The following is a 16,725-nucleotide window of genomic DNA, read 5'->3' as shown; positions in this document are numbered from 1 at the left end:
CCGAGACCGCCACAGAGCCGTTGCTGCCGCCGCAGCGCACAAGGAATGGGGTTGATCCATGGGCATGAGCATTTCCAAACAAGCCTACTTGGTTCATCTTTCTCCAACACCTCCTGGTTGGGTGAATTGAGATCGCCATTGCTGCCAAGTTCCTCCAACACCTTCTGGTTTAGCAAAAGGAAATTACATGTATCAGTGATGTAACAGATCAATAATGTACAAAAATATATGTATAATGCATTTGTAATAGCAACAACAGTAATGGTTAATATATCAGGTCAGTAATGTACGATAAATAACACATAATGCAAGACAACATATCAATAATGTACCAAAAGATAATTAAATTTTGTCATGCAACTCAGTAATGTACCAAGAAGTTCATATAATGAGTAGTAACTGACTAATAATGTACCAAACTTTACAACGAACACAATATTCCATACTGTAACTTGTCAGTAATGTATGTAAATTGGTAATGTAATGTACAAAACGGTATAAATAATGTAGCTTGCAACAAAACTGGATGAATAATGTATCAAATTAAACTAATGTAATGTACAAAACGGTATAAATAATGTATCATATACATGCTAATGTAGAAATCCAGTTAAATGCATGATATACAAATGGAAGCAAATACTGTACAAATCCGAAATCATCAACCAAACAATTACAGCAACACAACCATGTTTGGCAGTAAATCTGAATATAACATTTTCCCTATTAGACCGATTGATAAAGCTTAAAAAAAATGCGCGCCACTACTCTATGAATTAAAGAGCCAAATGCAATACACTGCTCACCTGCAGCCTGGGGGGGTTGGGATTTTAACGGTTGGCATCTTTTTGTCATTGTGGATCTGTTAGACGAGCAAAATATCAAACTGGTTAAGATTTTCAGTACGCTATCGTCCATTTGACAATTGTAGACCGGTAATTAAATAAAAGCTTCAATTATGTACAAAATCCTAACGAAAATGCAGACAATTTCATGATTTACAAAAATATCGACCAAAACGTGTGTCCCAACCGTGATATTCTCTGAGAGAAAACATTGAATCGACTACTAGGCGGTGTTTCATCGGTGAAAATCGATAATTAAAATTAGGTATTACAAAAAGTCGAAGCATTTAAACCCTACCTTGTTGTGGTCTTGAAATTCATGGTTGAGCGCGACGGTACTGAGGTTTCGACTGACGAACAGCGTCGGAAGCTTGGTTAATCGGTGAAAATCGAAGCTTGGATTGATTTCCGGTGGCGGCTAGGGTTTGGAAATGAAGGGGAATTAGAGGAGACGATTTTTTGTCGTGGGTTGAGGAGTGAGACAGTTGGAATGAGAGAGAGAGTGAGTATCTATGAAAATCTTGCTTAAATCTCGTTCCTTCCATTTTGAAATGCGTTAGATTTACTGTAGTTTTACAATTATACCCATATAATGCACAGATTATGCCGAATAATGCAACACGGGATCCATTATCAAAGAATCATCTAGTCCGTCCATCCATTAAATCTAATGGATGATATTAAGAACGAAATAGACACTAAGGGGGCAAAAACACCTTAATGCTCCCCTATATATATATATATATATATAGTCCCATTATCCACAAATCCACTCTTAAAGACCGAACCACCGAACCATACCAAATTAGGGCTTTTAGATCTAGTTTATTATGGATGAGATGCACAAATTTATAAATTATTTTCACCTTCATCACTAGTCTATTTTAATTCATCCGAAGGTAAATAAGTCTTACTAACACGTTACGAAGATTTGACTTCATTCCAGAATATATTACTTCATTCCAGTAGGTTTTTACTTCATTCCAATAGGATTATTACTTCATTCTAATACGTAATGCAGTTTCGCCATCGCGTTCCGTTTTTTCTCTCTACAATATCTATCACCACCGTTACGGAGCTGATATGGTGTAATAAACACATGGAATAATATAATAAATTATTTGAATGAAGTATGTGTAGAAGCATTTGAAGTCCTACTGGAATGAAGTAAAAACCTTATTCAATGAAGTAATAACGTTTCTGAATGAAGTAATAAACCCACTTGAATAAATTGCATTTTTAAATGTGAATAAAGTAAAAACCCAGGTCAATGAATTCGAATGAAGCATATGATGAATCATCTCAAAACCTACTTGAAACAAGTAAAAACATATTGTAGTTTCAAGGTATTACGTATGGAATGAAGTAATAAATCTATACAATGAAGTAAAATTGGCTTATAATGAAGAGCGAAAAAAATTTACACAGCAGCACATCTCATCAGAAAACTAGATCTAATGGCCCAGATTTAGTCTCTAGTTCGGTCTTTAAGAAGGGTTCGACATTGATTACAACTCTCTCTCTCTCTCTCTATATATATATATATATATATATGGGTGCACTATGGTCCAAATGATCCTTTAGTGTTAAGTTCAAATATAATTATAGCCTTAGGATTAACTTGATGGATGGATTAGATTAATAGTATATATCATTCTCCGTGTTACATTATTACAAAGTCTGATTTACATTATAGGGGTATATTTGGAACATCAACAATAGCAATCGGTTTTTTAAATGGAAGTTCCGAAATGAGCTCTAATTAATTTCAACCAACCTCCCACATCCTCTCACCCTCGATTTTTCACTCCAATTCAGCCCATTCTACACAAAACCTAATTCCCTAAATTTCTCTACACATTCAACCCTAGTCGTTTCTTCATCACTACAACGCCGATATTTTCTATTCAGCACATTCAACCGCAGGCGTTTTTGTATTCAGATTCGGTGGTTTAAACACAACAATTTCGTTTCCACTGAGCACGGCAGTGGTACAATTGAAGCGACCATTGTTCGACTATTTTGAGGTAATTTATAGACTTGGTTTTTAATTTAAATGGTTCTAGAACACTGTTGAATTTTGAGGTAATTTACAACCGTATTCGTTTTTGCTTTGAAACTGTTCAAGACTAAAGGTTGAATTTTTTGTTTACATTATTGAGATAAATTGTACAACTGTAGTGTAAGTTATGAATTCTGTTGCTGAAGCTTCTATTTACAGTGTGTATCAGCACACGTTTCGTCTTTGAACATTGATTACATTATTCAGTTTAACTTTGGGTATGTTGCTTGTTTGTTTGTTTGTTTGTTTCTTTGTTTAGGGTTTTTTTGAATTCTACTAAACCCGGTTGTAATGTTGTGGTCATTCAGGACTCTCCGATGGAAAAGGGGAAGAACGTGGTCAAAAGAGGGCGACCCTTCAAGTTGATTGCGAAACCCATAGATGATAACTTGTAGCTATAAACATGATACATCATCATATTTTTTTACATTATTGAAGAGTTCCAGTAACATTATCCACATGTATAATGGAATAATGTATTCTAGACTTATCAACAATATAACTTAATATGTAATTTAGTATGCGCCCTGGAATAAGTTGTTTCTTGCTATTATTTGCATGCCCTTTGTTTCATTATTAACCACTTCCTGTTACATTATCTAATAGGCAAACGATAATAATGTATTGCATAATTGTTAACATTGTAGCCATGGGTATGAGCTCTGTTTGCCAAGTGTTTGTGTTATACGTTACATTGTTACCCCTAATTAGTAACATACAACAGGCTGAACACAGTAGTGTAAGCTAATAAAAGCAATAATGTAAACGGGATGGGGTTCATGTTGGTGTGTACATACATTATTCAATTGGTGCTGCAACATTATGCGCTTTTAGTAGAATTATATTTTAATACATGTGTGAAATACAATTTTCCGTAGTTGATTTGTAATCGTCCTTGTTTTATCTTATGTACAAGGTCTAAGAGGGCAAGAGTAGTTGATGGTGCTGATGATTAAATGTGCTCAACAATATCTTATACATAAAAACAAAACAAACAACGAAATTGGACAGTATTGAATTACATGTGCTAAACAATGTAAATCGAAAAATTGACTAATGTAAATCTAGAGTAATGATAATGTAAATCGTTACTAAGTGGGTTGAATAATATGTTACTTAGCTATTACACAATGTCAAATACTGATATTGACAAACGTTGGATTCATAAATACCCTCGGTAAGACAACAAGATATATACCAAAAACACGAAATACATTATAGATATTACCAAGTTACATCACCCAAAAACACGAAATACACTATAGATATACCAAGTTACATTATGTACATATTCCTATATTTCAGTCCAACTCCAACAAACATGACGCGATTACATTGCCTTCATGATACTAAAATATTGTCGTGCAAATACAAAAAGACATTAATCACAAAACAATTTGAACAACGTATATTCACTAGAAAAATTGCAACAAATTAAAATTAAAAATGGAGTGGCTCAGACGAGACGTGAGAAAAAAGTATTGTCCCTGACCTTCACACAAAACAAAGGTCTCGTAGAGCTGGGATTTGTAATCTAATCATCACTGCTAAACACCATTTTTTCGTCTATAAACAAAATGTAGATACTAATTCACATAATTGAAATATTTGCTTTGATCGGATGAGGATCCCTGTTAAAAAATTGCGGCTTTATCTCCATGAACAGGTACGGACTAGGGCGAAGGCCGAAGGGCAAGAGTGGCTGCCTCCTTAGTGGTTAGAAAAATTGCAACAGGTTGTAATTTACAAAGTTGCAATAATTTATAGAACAGAATGCACTACAAAAATCATACGCATAAAAATTTTTTACATTCCTCCATCGTTGATAACCGCGAAATACTCTTGAGATGGTGAACGGCGGAGCAGAACTTTTTGCTATGCATGGTTGTGTTTATGTTTACGGAAAAAAATCTCCAGAGAAAGAACCTTCCGTGATTTTAATTTTGTTTCAGTTAAGGAAAATCAATTTTTCTAAAAATAAGAAACGTGAATCATGGATACTTAAAAACTGCCAAAATATATCAATACCATCCTTACCCTTTTATGCTTATTATAATTATTAAATAAAATACAAATGGCAGTCAAATCCACCGTCAGATTAAGAAATTGATGGGTGAGATTTAATTGGACATTTGACATAAATTGGGTTATGGATTTGAGCACTCCCATATATAATATATATATATATATATATATATATATATAGGGTTGCGCTAGTGTGCTAACTAATTTACAATAATAACTAATAACTTTCAATTTTGTGTATTAAAATTATCAATATAAAGACATAATTATATCAATACAACATGTAAATTTAAATATCAACACAAAGACATAAGTTTATCAACACAAGAAGATTGATAAATTAAGTCTTTGTGTGATATTTTTAACATACAAAATTGATATTAGTCATTAGTTATTACTGTAACTTAGTTAGTATTTGATCACACACACACACACACACACATATATATATATATATAGGGGAGCATTAGGGTGCCACCCTATTTAGACTAACAACATACCACTAATCCTAGCCCTTAGATCTATAAGATGGACGCATAGGATTCAATTGCTGAAATAGAATATGGATTGCAGTCTAACATATTGAATATTGCAGGCGGGGGTATATTTGTCAATTCCTAAAATTGAAATCAGAATCAGATTTGGAAATTGAGTCAATTACCAATCGCGACGCTTTCCATCCTTACTACTCCAAAATCCATCCCTCATTTTGAAACCCAAGCACATCCAGATTCTCCATCCACATGCTTGAATAATCAACTTCCAGCGGCGATTCGAAGGGGATAACTTGGTGATTGTTGACTGCGGTTGATGGCGATGACGATTCGAAGGGAAATCGTTGAAATTCTAATTTCACCGATGATCGGTGTGTAGAACTGAGTTTCGATGGAGAATCGAAGAGATTTGCTTGGTGATTGTGAACTACGTTCAGCGGCACTACGTTTCTTCGATTACGCCTAGGTAAAATTTCGATTCCCCTCTCTATGTTTTTAGTTTTCTTTTTCAGTTTTTTGTTGAATTTGCTATGTATCGCGGTGAGTTCTGCAATTGTATCGCGTTTTTGCTCGGTGTATTGTTGATTTTTGGTATTTATCTCCAATGTTTTTGGTAGTTCATGATTTCTGAAACCCTAAGTAACGATCTTAGTTTAAATTTGTGTTCAACGATTTTTCAAAATTGTTTTGGTTTATGTGATATACGATTGATTGCTATTTGATAAACGATTGCTTACGAGGAAGAGAACAAAAATTCAGATGGTGGAATAGAGATAATTGAGACTGGATCTGGAGAGTCAAGTCGGAGAGGACCTGGTGGTTTAAGTAGGAAAACTCAACCATAACTAATGTTGCATACTAATTCACACCATATTGAAGTACTTTGTGACATGATCTGCATAAGAACAATATACTTTGATTAAAAACATTTTTGCAAATATAAGAATAGTGTAGTTTGGTTGGTTGTTGTTTGCTTACTTGCTTAATTATTTCCGCTGCATTGCTTTATTGATTTGATATACTTATATTGCAGTATTGCTGGTTATACATTGCAGTGCATCATTATACACTATCTTCCATTCATGTGAATTGCGATGTGCATCTTGGAATTCTAGTTTCATATATAGTGTTGTTACAAATTTGTTTCGTTGCTGCGCAAACTATACTGAGTTGTGCTGGTTATATATGTGATACTGATATTGCAGTATTGCTAGTTATATATTGCAGTGTATCATTTACAATATTGTAGTATTGTTTATCACCAAATATTACAGTGCACCATTTACAATATTGCAGTGCATCGTGTGTATTGTAATGTGCATCATTGGTTGAATGATTGTTAGTATTGTATATGAAATACACCCATATTCAAATGTCTAACTTATGTGTTGCATTCTACTAAACTAAATCTTGCAGTTTTGTGTTACGAGATTTGCATTTCATGTCATATGGAGACATATATGGGTACGAAGGTCAGCGAATGGAAATGCTACCTGATAAACAAGAAATCAAAATCCTTCCAGCTGCCTTGTGGCAAATACCGTACAATACAACAATGCTGTACAACAACGACATTCATGTAATTGACTATGTCATGAGTATTACTTCAAAGTACTTCGAGGAGCGGAAAGACCGATAAATGTTGAGAAGATGGTCACGAACTACCACAAACAATGATCGATTATTGAACTTTTTCTCTTCTTCAAACACAGAGTTTGGTTTCTTTATTGGTTTTTTGTGTAGATGATTTTATTGATATTTTGATTCGGTAACTACTCTTACTTAAAACAAGTCGGTTTTATTTTGGTGTAGCCAATATTGTTGATGTAATTTGAATGTTCATTATTGCGTACTTGTTTGATCTCCTGTAATTCTATAACTTTTGGATGTTTAAGGTAGTCAAGGAATAAACAACAATATTTTCTATTTTGTACTGCAATATGTGAAGCATTGCGCTGCAATTATAGCGCTTGCAAAATTGAACTCATTAGGATGCAATAACCAATTAATGGGAATACATTGTTTGACCAATAGTATAAAATTACCAATTAATTGTATTGTATTGTGCAAGTACTAATGTAAATTCACATAATACGGAACACCACAAAGCAATAGTAAACAATACAGTGAGAACAAATATGCAATCGTTTCAGTAAACAACATCATGAATAAATTCAATAAAGTAATATGTTAACTGCAAACACTACGTGGTAACAATGTAATATTCATGCCTTTAATTTGCAATCTGGTAAGGTAAAAACAAATACGACTACAATCTTCAAGTACATCAAAATGAACTAAGTGTTCGCTTATTCCTTTTGGCTGCCAAAATTTATAGTCACGGGGACACATTTCTCCGCACTTTCCACACAGACGCAATGGTTTCGCCATCAACTTCACGGCCTTTCCTTCATGGACACGAATCAGCTTGCAGAACTATTTCCCGAACCTGCAATTGACCATATGGTGGACTGCAACATGTACCACATAATGCAGCAATCTTATAAAAAACAGTGTATGACCATAGAACATAATCAAAAGCGAATTAAAATGAATTTTAACAATAATCAGTAGGTTCATAAAAAAAAACTCAATTCATAGCAAATAACATGTAATCTCAACACAAATTGGAACATACTCAACTAAACAAGTTCTAATCAAAGAAAGATAGAATCTAACAAAATTGACCAACAATCATCGAACACATATAAAATTAAACGTCTACAATATATAATTGCTCACCTTCTAGAAAACCCATCCAAATCAAAACTGATAATCGAATCAGTTGTCATGTCGTCTGCAATTTGCAGTCGGATGAAAATTATGGAGCTGAAAGAAAGCAGAATCGTCTTCGATCAGTTATGAAACTGGAAATTGTGGAACCAAAAATGCAGAAATAGAATAAAATTTGTTGCAATTGGAATTCAAATTGTCGACAATTGAAGATGAAATTAATGAAATTGAGGACATCACCAGATTTGGATCACGTGAATATCATCTCTCGATTTTGGGGGTGAGAAATCTGGAAGAATTCTAGAATAACATCACTAGATTTTGCAAGAAATCTGGAGCAAAATTTGTTGAATAAGGAAAAAACGTGAATTGTGGGGGTGAGAATAACCAATGTCAAAATTACCCTTTACCCTATTTTTCTATTTTTTAAAATTGAAATTAGCTGCCACATGGCAGCATGACAATGGTCCGATTTTTAGATCCTATGGTTGAGAATGGTGGTATGGTGTCAAAATAAAAGGTGTTGTCATTTTAATACATCCATATATATATATATATATATATATATATATAGGGATGTACTAAGATGACAACCCTCTTTATTGTAACACCATACCACCATTTTAGGCAATTGGATCTGAAAATCGTGTGCTTGTCATGCTGCCACGTGTAAAAACACGGAGGGGTAAAATATGAAATTTCTAATTTTCAACATTATGTTGGAAATTTCTCATCATATAGATATAACTTTATCAACATAACATGTAAATTTAAATCTCAACACAAAGATATAATTTTATCAACACAAATCTATTGAGAAAGTTTTGTCTTTGTGTTGATAATTTTAATACATAATATTGAGATAGTTCTGGGTTCTGGATTAGAAGGTTGGTTTTATTTTAACGCGACCCTATATATATTTATATGGACGTGTTCAGATCAATAAGTGAAATTCTGTCAAAAATTAAAACAAATCTCAGTCATTGGATATTGTAATGTAACCGTTAGATTAATGCCATGTGTCATCTAGTAATGTAGATTGCTAGTCAAATAATGTAATTTAGCTAATAATGTACTATTTTAGTACAATAATGTAACATTTTAGTCTAATAATGTAGCTCGACTGATAATGTAGCATCTTGGGCTAATAATGTAGCTTATCACAACCATCCAATCTAAGGATCCAAGGGCTGAGATTTGTTTTGATTTTTAACAGAATTTCACTTATTGACCAATATATAGAGTGCAGTGATCAATTGCTAACTAATTAGCAATCCCAAACTAAGACTAAATTTTAGCCATTAGATTAGAAGATCCTAGTGGTTGAAATAATACCACATGAATTATATTTTTAATTAAGAAAATTAATAAATAAAATTAGAGGGTATTAATGTCAATTCCATCTCATTAAAATCATCTTAAAACTTTAAATTTACGTAACTCTCTCGATTCAAATTATTTTTTCGCAAAAAATATGTCAAATTAAAGATAATTTTATAAGAATTCCAACGAGATCTCAATTGAATATGTTCCGACGACGTTCGAATGATGAAATTTGATATTTTTTATTTTAGTTTTCGTAAATGTTGATATTTTTATCAACAAATACATCAAAAAATCTCAATAAAACCATGTAAAAATCTCAATAAATATGTGTTGATATTTGTAATACACAATGTTGATATAATAGAAAAACATTCACAAAAATTATCATATGTTAACATAATGACGACGATATTACCCTTTTGTTGATATTTAGTACTATTTATTGAGATTCGTAAAATTTAATCTCATCCACTCATTTTAATATTTAAGGATCCAGATTTGGTCTTGATTTTGGATTTGGTCCTGATTTTGGTTATTTATAATAACAGCGACTAAATAACAGAAAAATAATTACTCCATCTATCAATTTTTTAATATTAGAATATTCATTATATATAACTTTGTCAATATTTGAAGGAAGGATAAATAACTAGAAATAGGGCAAAATTTATGATACTATAAACAACTTTTAAAATTGAGGGGAATATCAAAATATTCCCCTCAACTCAATAAGTTTATGATTACTTAAAAAAATATCACACTTCGCTCGGCACATATGCCGTGACCTATCTCTACAATCGTTCTTCGTGTCTCAATTTGTATAAAAGGATTACACAATTTAATCTTAATTATTATCATTAATTATTAAATTACTAATATAAGGTTTCTAATGAAACGCTTGAATTATTCTAGATTAGAAATGCAACAGAATAAATTCAACTGAGAAAATTCTAGAATCTTTAGATATTTCAGAAAATGCATGAGAAACAGTTTCACAAAATATATCAGAACAAGGTCTGCTCTGCTACAGCATTGTGAAAACCAAACACTAGTAGTACATTAGTTAAAAGATCTAATTCTTGGGAACCCAGCAACCATGCAGCCCATAAGGAAGACCATAGGGAAATTTAGCTCTAGCAATCTCTTCAAAAGTAGTTCCATCCAACACCAAGGCAAACCCATCACCATTCTTCTGACTAACCATGGAGATCACAACACCTGCAACCGTACATGTGACATTAGTATACAACAATGAGATTGGATTCTCACACAAAAAAAGTGGGTAGTAATTATTAGCAGTAGAATAAAATAGTGAAATAAATTTTTGAGAGCAAATTAAACTCACCATTATCTTCTTGAGTGGCACCCGGCCCAGCTACAAAGAAGGGCTCGGATGGGATAGAGCCTTCCTCACACCAGCTCTTAGCCTTCTTGTCCACTAAATCAAGCTACACAACAAAATTATGGAGTATTAAACACAAGTGAAGTGTTATTGGAAAAGAGGGTAAAATTAATCAAGATATGAATGAATGAATACCTTAGTAATGGTATTTGGGAAGTTGCAAGGCCTTTGTGCACCAGTAGCATAAGCATAGCGATATTTCTTCCCCAAAAAGTTAGGGTTAATGCTACACATATCCATGCCTCTCCCATGCTCATTAGGATCCAATGCTGCCTCTAATGTCCCATTTGGGCTCCCATCAATTGGAATCCTAAATCTCCCAACCCTTCATAAATAAACAGTAGTATTAGTATAATTATTTGACATATATCAATAGAGAAGTAAATAAAGATAAAAAGATATTAAACAGACTTTGCATCAGGCAACACATCTTGGCCGTGTAACGAGCGAAGATTATGGAGAGAAAGGTTCGGAAGAATAGCAGGATCAGCATTATGTTCACAACAATCAGCAATAACAGCCGCCACTCTTCCATCTTCATCGGTCTCTTCGTAAGCATTGATGAAATGAAAAGTCACAAACGGAGGAACCTCCACACTCGCCACCTTAATTATAATTAATTAAACAAGAATTAAAACATAAATTTTACGGTACTTTTTAATAAATGAAAAAAGAAGAGAATTACTTACAGTCTTGCCAGTAGCTTTGCATATAACGTGCATGTAGGCTTTGGGAGTCAGGAAGCCATTGAAACTCATACAACTCTGTGGGCTCAGCCTTCAGCAAATTCTGTGGACAATACCTAAGCGGCATCTCCGGGACAACCACATAGTTCTCGGTGACCGGGAAGGAATGGACCCAGCCGGGGGATGGCCTGCCCCGACAATTGACACGCCCCATGAGTTTCCTCTCATTGGTCCCAGGGTTCATCCTGACGACTTGGTGGCCGGGGTTGATTAGGTCGGGCAACAAAGTAATATACTCGGTATCAGTGACAATTGGATGGGCCGCTTGGATGAGGCCACCCAAATTGTCAGTATACTCGAACTTCCCCAACGTCTCTAACGTGTCGGGGTCAATAAGAATAGAGCCTTTTTGGGTCTCGGTCAAGCATAGGACTCGTCCATCGCCTAGCTTAACCACACCGGTCATCGTATTGTCAGTAAGGGAAGCACCCGAAAACAGCTTACTAGGTCGCCCATGTAGTCTAAGAAATTCTCGCTTTTGAGGCCATTATCGGAGAATTCACGGAAGCAAACTTTTTGATTCATTTGGGCAGCTTTGTACGCTTCAGACTCGATTTGGCGATGCCCCAACAAGACGCCCGCTGTCAAAGTTGAGGCGGACGAGGGTGGCTTACCCATCAAAGAGGTGCTGGAGGTTGTAATCTCCGACGTGCCATACACCCGGACCGTTTCTTAGATATGTCCAATTCTGAAAATAAATTAATTTTGGTATTAGACTAGCATGTAATGGAACTATATATATCACCTAATTAATTAAACATTTGATTTTGCTACTACAGTACTATTTTATTTTAGTAGTAACAATCAATTATCAAAATTAAAAGTACTTACTATACGAGTACATTATACATACCAGCCATTGAGGAATTTCTCCTTCAACTTGAAGCTCTCCTTGCCATCTCTCTTGCCTAACACTAGTAAAAGCAACATGTGTCTTCTCATTACTTTCAGCTTCCTTTGCAACAACTTCATTTGTAGCTACTTTTGAGATTGTTAGCAATTGCCTATTCTCATTCAAAACCCTATTCGGAAATGTTTTCCCAAACAACGATGAGCAGGACTCATGTTTGCCTCGATGGCTATGACAGCTGCCCAATCTTCTTTTCGACTGATTGAAGGGTGCAAAAATGGGAGAAATTCTCAGGGAAGCCATTGCTTGATTGATGCTAAAATTATAAAAGACTTGATAAATGTTTGATTGTGTTTGTAATTTTGGTGAAAGAAACAAACGTATTTATAGGTGCTAAATCCTCATGTCCACTTCGAATTAAACTAAATTTAAAATTGAAAACGTTCCAACTTCTATATATAATATAATAATGTTATTAATATTCTTGGAAATACTACCTATATACGCATTTAAACATACTACTCCTATGATAGTTTCAAAATCCTTGCTTCTACCGATAGTGATATAATAATTGTAGTTTAATATACTCCATATTCAACTCTTCATCTCGTGAACTTTCATATCATTTAGATTCCTGAAAATATATCATAGTAAAAAATACTACTATAAATATTGATTGTTGTACAGGGGGATTTGTTTGAGGGGTTATTGTGGAGTATTAATTATTTGCTGTACTGGGACTTGTAGTATTCATCTTCTCCAAATAATATTCCGCCTTCACGTGACACTATAGGTCGTCCCTTTCTACTTTCTAGAGAAAAGAAAATACCACTACGACTACTATCTATAAGTCAAAAAGGTTAAAGAAAAAGAGAATAGAGAAAGCATTTGAACTCGAAAATTGTTTTAAACCAATTATAAATTTATACCCGTTAACAAGACAGAAAGTAATTGTTAAAATGTAAAAACAAATCATTTTAAAACAGTTCATCTCTCATAGATATAGGTTATTTAGTATTGTCACAGATTTTAATGTATAATTTGATAAAATAAATTAAAAAAGGAAAAAATAATTGAAATTGCATAGTAGATGGTGAAACACATAAATAATAAAGTAAAAGATAAGAGAAAAAGGTTTAGGATTAAAATAAAAGAGAAAAGGAAAAAGTAGTTAAATTGTATAGTGGATGGTGTGACCTATAAATAATAAAGTGAAAGTGAAGAAGATGAAAAAGATTCACATACAAAGCTATGTTTTACCTCTATCTATAATTTAACATTAGATAGCATAATAGTATATATAGTACTATACACTACAAAAACTTGCATTTTACCGCTAGACGTGGTTCGAAGCTATTTCCAACCGGATTATTTCTAAAAATATACAAACAAGATAGAAACAAATACTATTATTTTTATTTTGACCGATAGATATTTTAGAAGGTTCAAAACAAGAAATATATTATGAATTGAAGGATCCATAGTAGAAGAAGTTTCTACGTTTTGTTGGTATTATTATTAGAATTATGTGAGAACAAACATAAAGAACAAGCCCTCATAAGTAATTATGGTGGAGAAAGCAATAGTAGTGTTTTTAAGGGGGGCAGATGCTCTTAGACTATGTTTATCAGCAACCACCCAACCCAACCCAACCAGCCACTTTTTCAATATTTAATTTATTTCTATCTCCTCCACATCATCTTCCACATCATCAATATTTATCCAACCCAACCACCCACATTTTCATGGTTTATCAATGACCACCCCAACCACCCAACCACACTATTATATATTTATTTTTATATTATTTTTTAATAATATTATTAATACATGAAATACTTATTATTGTAAATTTATAGAAAAACGTAATAAATGACAAACTAAAGTTTTCAATCCTTCGCACATATATATTTTACTCAATTTACTCAATTGTTCCGATGTTACAACCACTTATCTAAAGTGAGTAATAACATTTCTTAAAATATTCATCTTCTTATACACATTAGTATATATCTAATTAGTATATATCTAATGTGTATTCTTTTACGTCTGAATTATTGTTTGAACATCAAAAGATATGATCAAATCCAATTTTGTCATATTTTGACTTTGGATATATAGTCGCTGCACAATTTGCGGATTGGTTCAAAAGATTTAAGAAGACAGTGACGTGAACAAATTTAGATTGAGATCTTGCAAAAGTTAAAATGAGAATTTTTTTTTTGCCGCATCATTTAGACCTTTTTAATTTATTTTTCTAAAAGTAAGTTACAATATTTGAATAATATCTGAAGTTATATTTAGGTAAACATTCTGTTCATTTAGTTATTACCAAATGAAAAATTGCAAACTTACTGGTATATAATTTGGTATGATTTTTTTTTTTCAAAACTACATGTTCTGTTGGTATTGTTCTTTTTAGAAATATATCCAATTTAATGAGTTTAATTATTACAAAACTATATCACAAGTCATTTATTTGATTATATTGCATAATTAAGGATAATACTAATAGTAATAAAAAAAAATAGTAGGAGTAGTACTGTTTGTACACTATTATAATTATTTCTTGGATCGATTCACTCATTAGTGAAAAATTTGACACTAAAAATGTACTAATAAACATGAGATATTCAAAGCTTCAATTAGTAATTAAGATTTGACTAAACGCTAAACTTAAAGTGGTCATAAATCACCTCATTCAAATAATACACCATTTCATACTATACTAATAAAATACTGACACGTGGATATTTTTTAATCAGCGCCATCTCAATGAGTGTTAGGCTGAAAAGCAACTGAATCATCTTCTTTCTCTTCACTCGCTGCCTTTTGCTGTTGCTGCTTCTAGTTTTTCAATTTTCAGTAGCTTGACAAAGTTTGAGAGATTAAGAGAAAAAAAGTAGTGAAAATAGAGTTAGTGGATTATGGGGTCCATGTCCTAAAATAAAAAGATTCTAAAATTTCTATTTTTAAGGAACAGCCCAAAATGGAAATAGTTGCTATTTTTAAAAAACAGATGGACTACACTCTCAAGAACTCAAGAACCCAAGTTTTTGCACGAACACTTTTTTCTCTTGCAAGAACCAATTAAACGCCACCAACAGAAACCAATTAAGCCCTCTAGGACATAGACAAGATGAGCCAATAATACTACTCCCTCCGTCCGGCTAAGATGACACATTGCTTAGCCGGTACGGGATTTTAGGAGTTATTGGTTAAAGTGTTTAATTGGAGAGAGAAGATGGGTGTAAGTATTAAAGTAGAGAGATAAAGAAAGATAAATATTTTAATAGGAGTGAGAAAAAGTGGTTGAGTGTATTAATTGGAGAGAGAAAGTTACCAAAAAAGGAAATGTGTCATCTTAGTTGGGACAAACTAAAAAGGAAAACGTGTCATCTTAAGCGGGACGGAGGGAGTACTAATTAACAAATTCTGAATTTGAATTTCAAAAATCACAGTCTGCAGTTTTATGAAATCAATCGTGCAATACGTTATATCTAATATGAAAATCACATCAACGCCTATCAGAGCTAAAATTGCAAGACCTAGAGAGAATGAAAGCGGTATTACAAATAGCGAGGAGAGGGCATTGGTCGCTGTCGTTCCGGAGAATGATAGGCACTGTTTTCCCAAGAAAGTGAATGTCTTTAGTGTTATGCACCATCTCCTTCTCGCGCTTGGCCTCCAACAGCAGCGCATCGGAGGGTGAACCGACTAGGTTTCATCAGCGCGAACTAGGGTTCCATTTGAATGTCATTTGATTTTTTTTTTTAAAAGTTTGCAGAGTGAGACAGAGACAACGATTCAAATTGTATGAAGTGGGAGATCTCAGAGAAGGGAGACTAAATTTTTTGTTTTGTATTTTTTGTTATTTTTCCTTTTGTTAAAGATTATTTTTATTTTCAAATTTTTTCCAAAATGATTACTATGTTATAATTTAGTCGTTAATAAAACATTATTAGTAACCTAATTCGGTCAAAATACACTACATTGGCGTTGACTGTCACTTTTTCACGACGCCGTTCATAAAGGACTAATCCGGTCCGTTTTCAATTGTGTGGGACGGAATAAATCAAAAGATATTGTTCTTGACCAAATTCGTAAAATCGCCATATGTTTAGGACTACTTTTAGCCTTTAGTCTTCTTTCTTCAAGTTAGGTTCCGAATTTTTGAGTTCAACAACTCTAGATACTAGAATTAGCAAATCGCAAGATACCAAATAATGTAGAATAGGAAAA

The 16,725-nt window shown here is 33.2% G+C and overlaps 1 long non-coding RNA gene, 1 other non-coding gene and 1 pseudogene across 2 annotated transcripts; all 3 read right to left on the bottom strand.

Annotated features, from left to right (window-relative positions):
* Positions 1-4,355: 4,355 nt before the first annotated feature.
* Positions 4,356-4,463, bottom strand: LOC125202906. Its single transcript, XR_007173236.1, has one exon. It is a non-coding gene; the product is annotated as a small nucleolar RNA snoR69Y (small nucleolar RNA).
* A 3,194-nt stretch (positions 4,464-7,657) lies between these two features.
* Positions 7,658-8,477, bottom strand: LOC125208550. Its single transcript, XR_007174133.1, has 3 exons — positions 8,400-8,477; positions 8,169-8,255; positions 7,658-7,897 (listed from the first exon to the last, which is right to left on the bottom strand). It is a non-coding gene; the product is annotated as an uncharacterized LOC125208550 (long non-coding RNA).
* Positions 8,478-10,557: 2,080 nt separating this feature from the next.
* LOC125196710 lies at positions 10,558-12,786 on the bottom strand (annotated as a pseudogene).
* Between the last annotated feature and the right edge of the window lie 3,939 nt (positions 12,787-16,725).

The sequence above is a fragment of the Salvia hispanica genome, chromosome 1, assembly GCF_023119035.1.
Source record: "Salvia hispanica cultivar TCC Black 2014 chromosome 1, UniMelb_Shisp_WGS_1.0, whole genome shotgun sequence".
Classification (NCBI taxonomy): domain Eukaryota; kingdom Viridiplantae; phylum Streptophyta; class Magnoliopsida; order Lamiales; family Lamiaceae; genus Salvia; species Salvia hispanica.
Note: the sequence above shows the minus strand (reverse complement) of the source record. Positions and strands in the feature narration are given on the sequence as shown.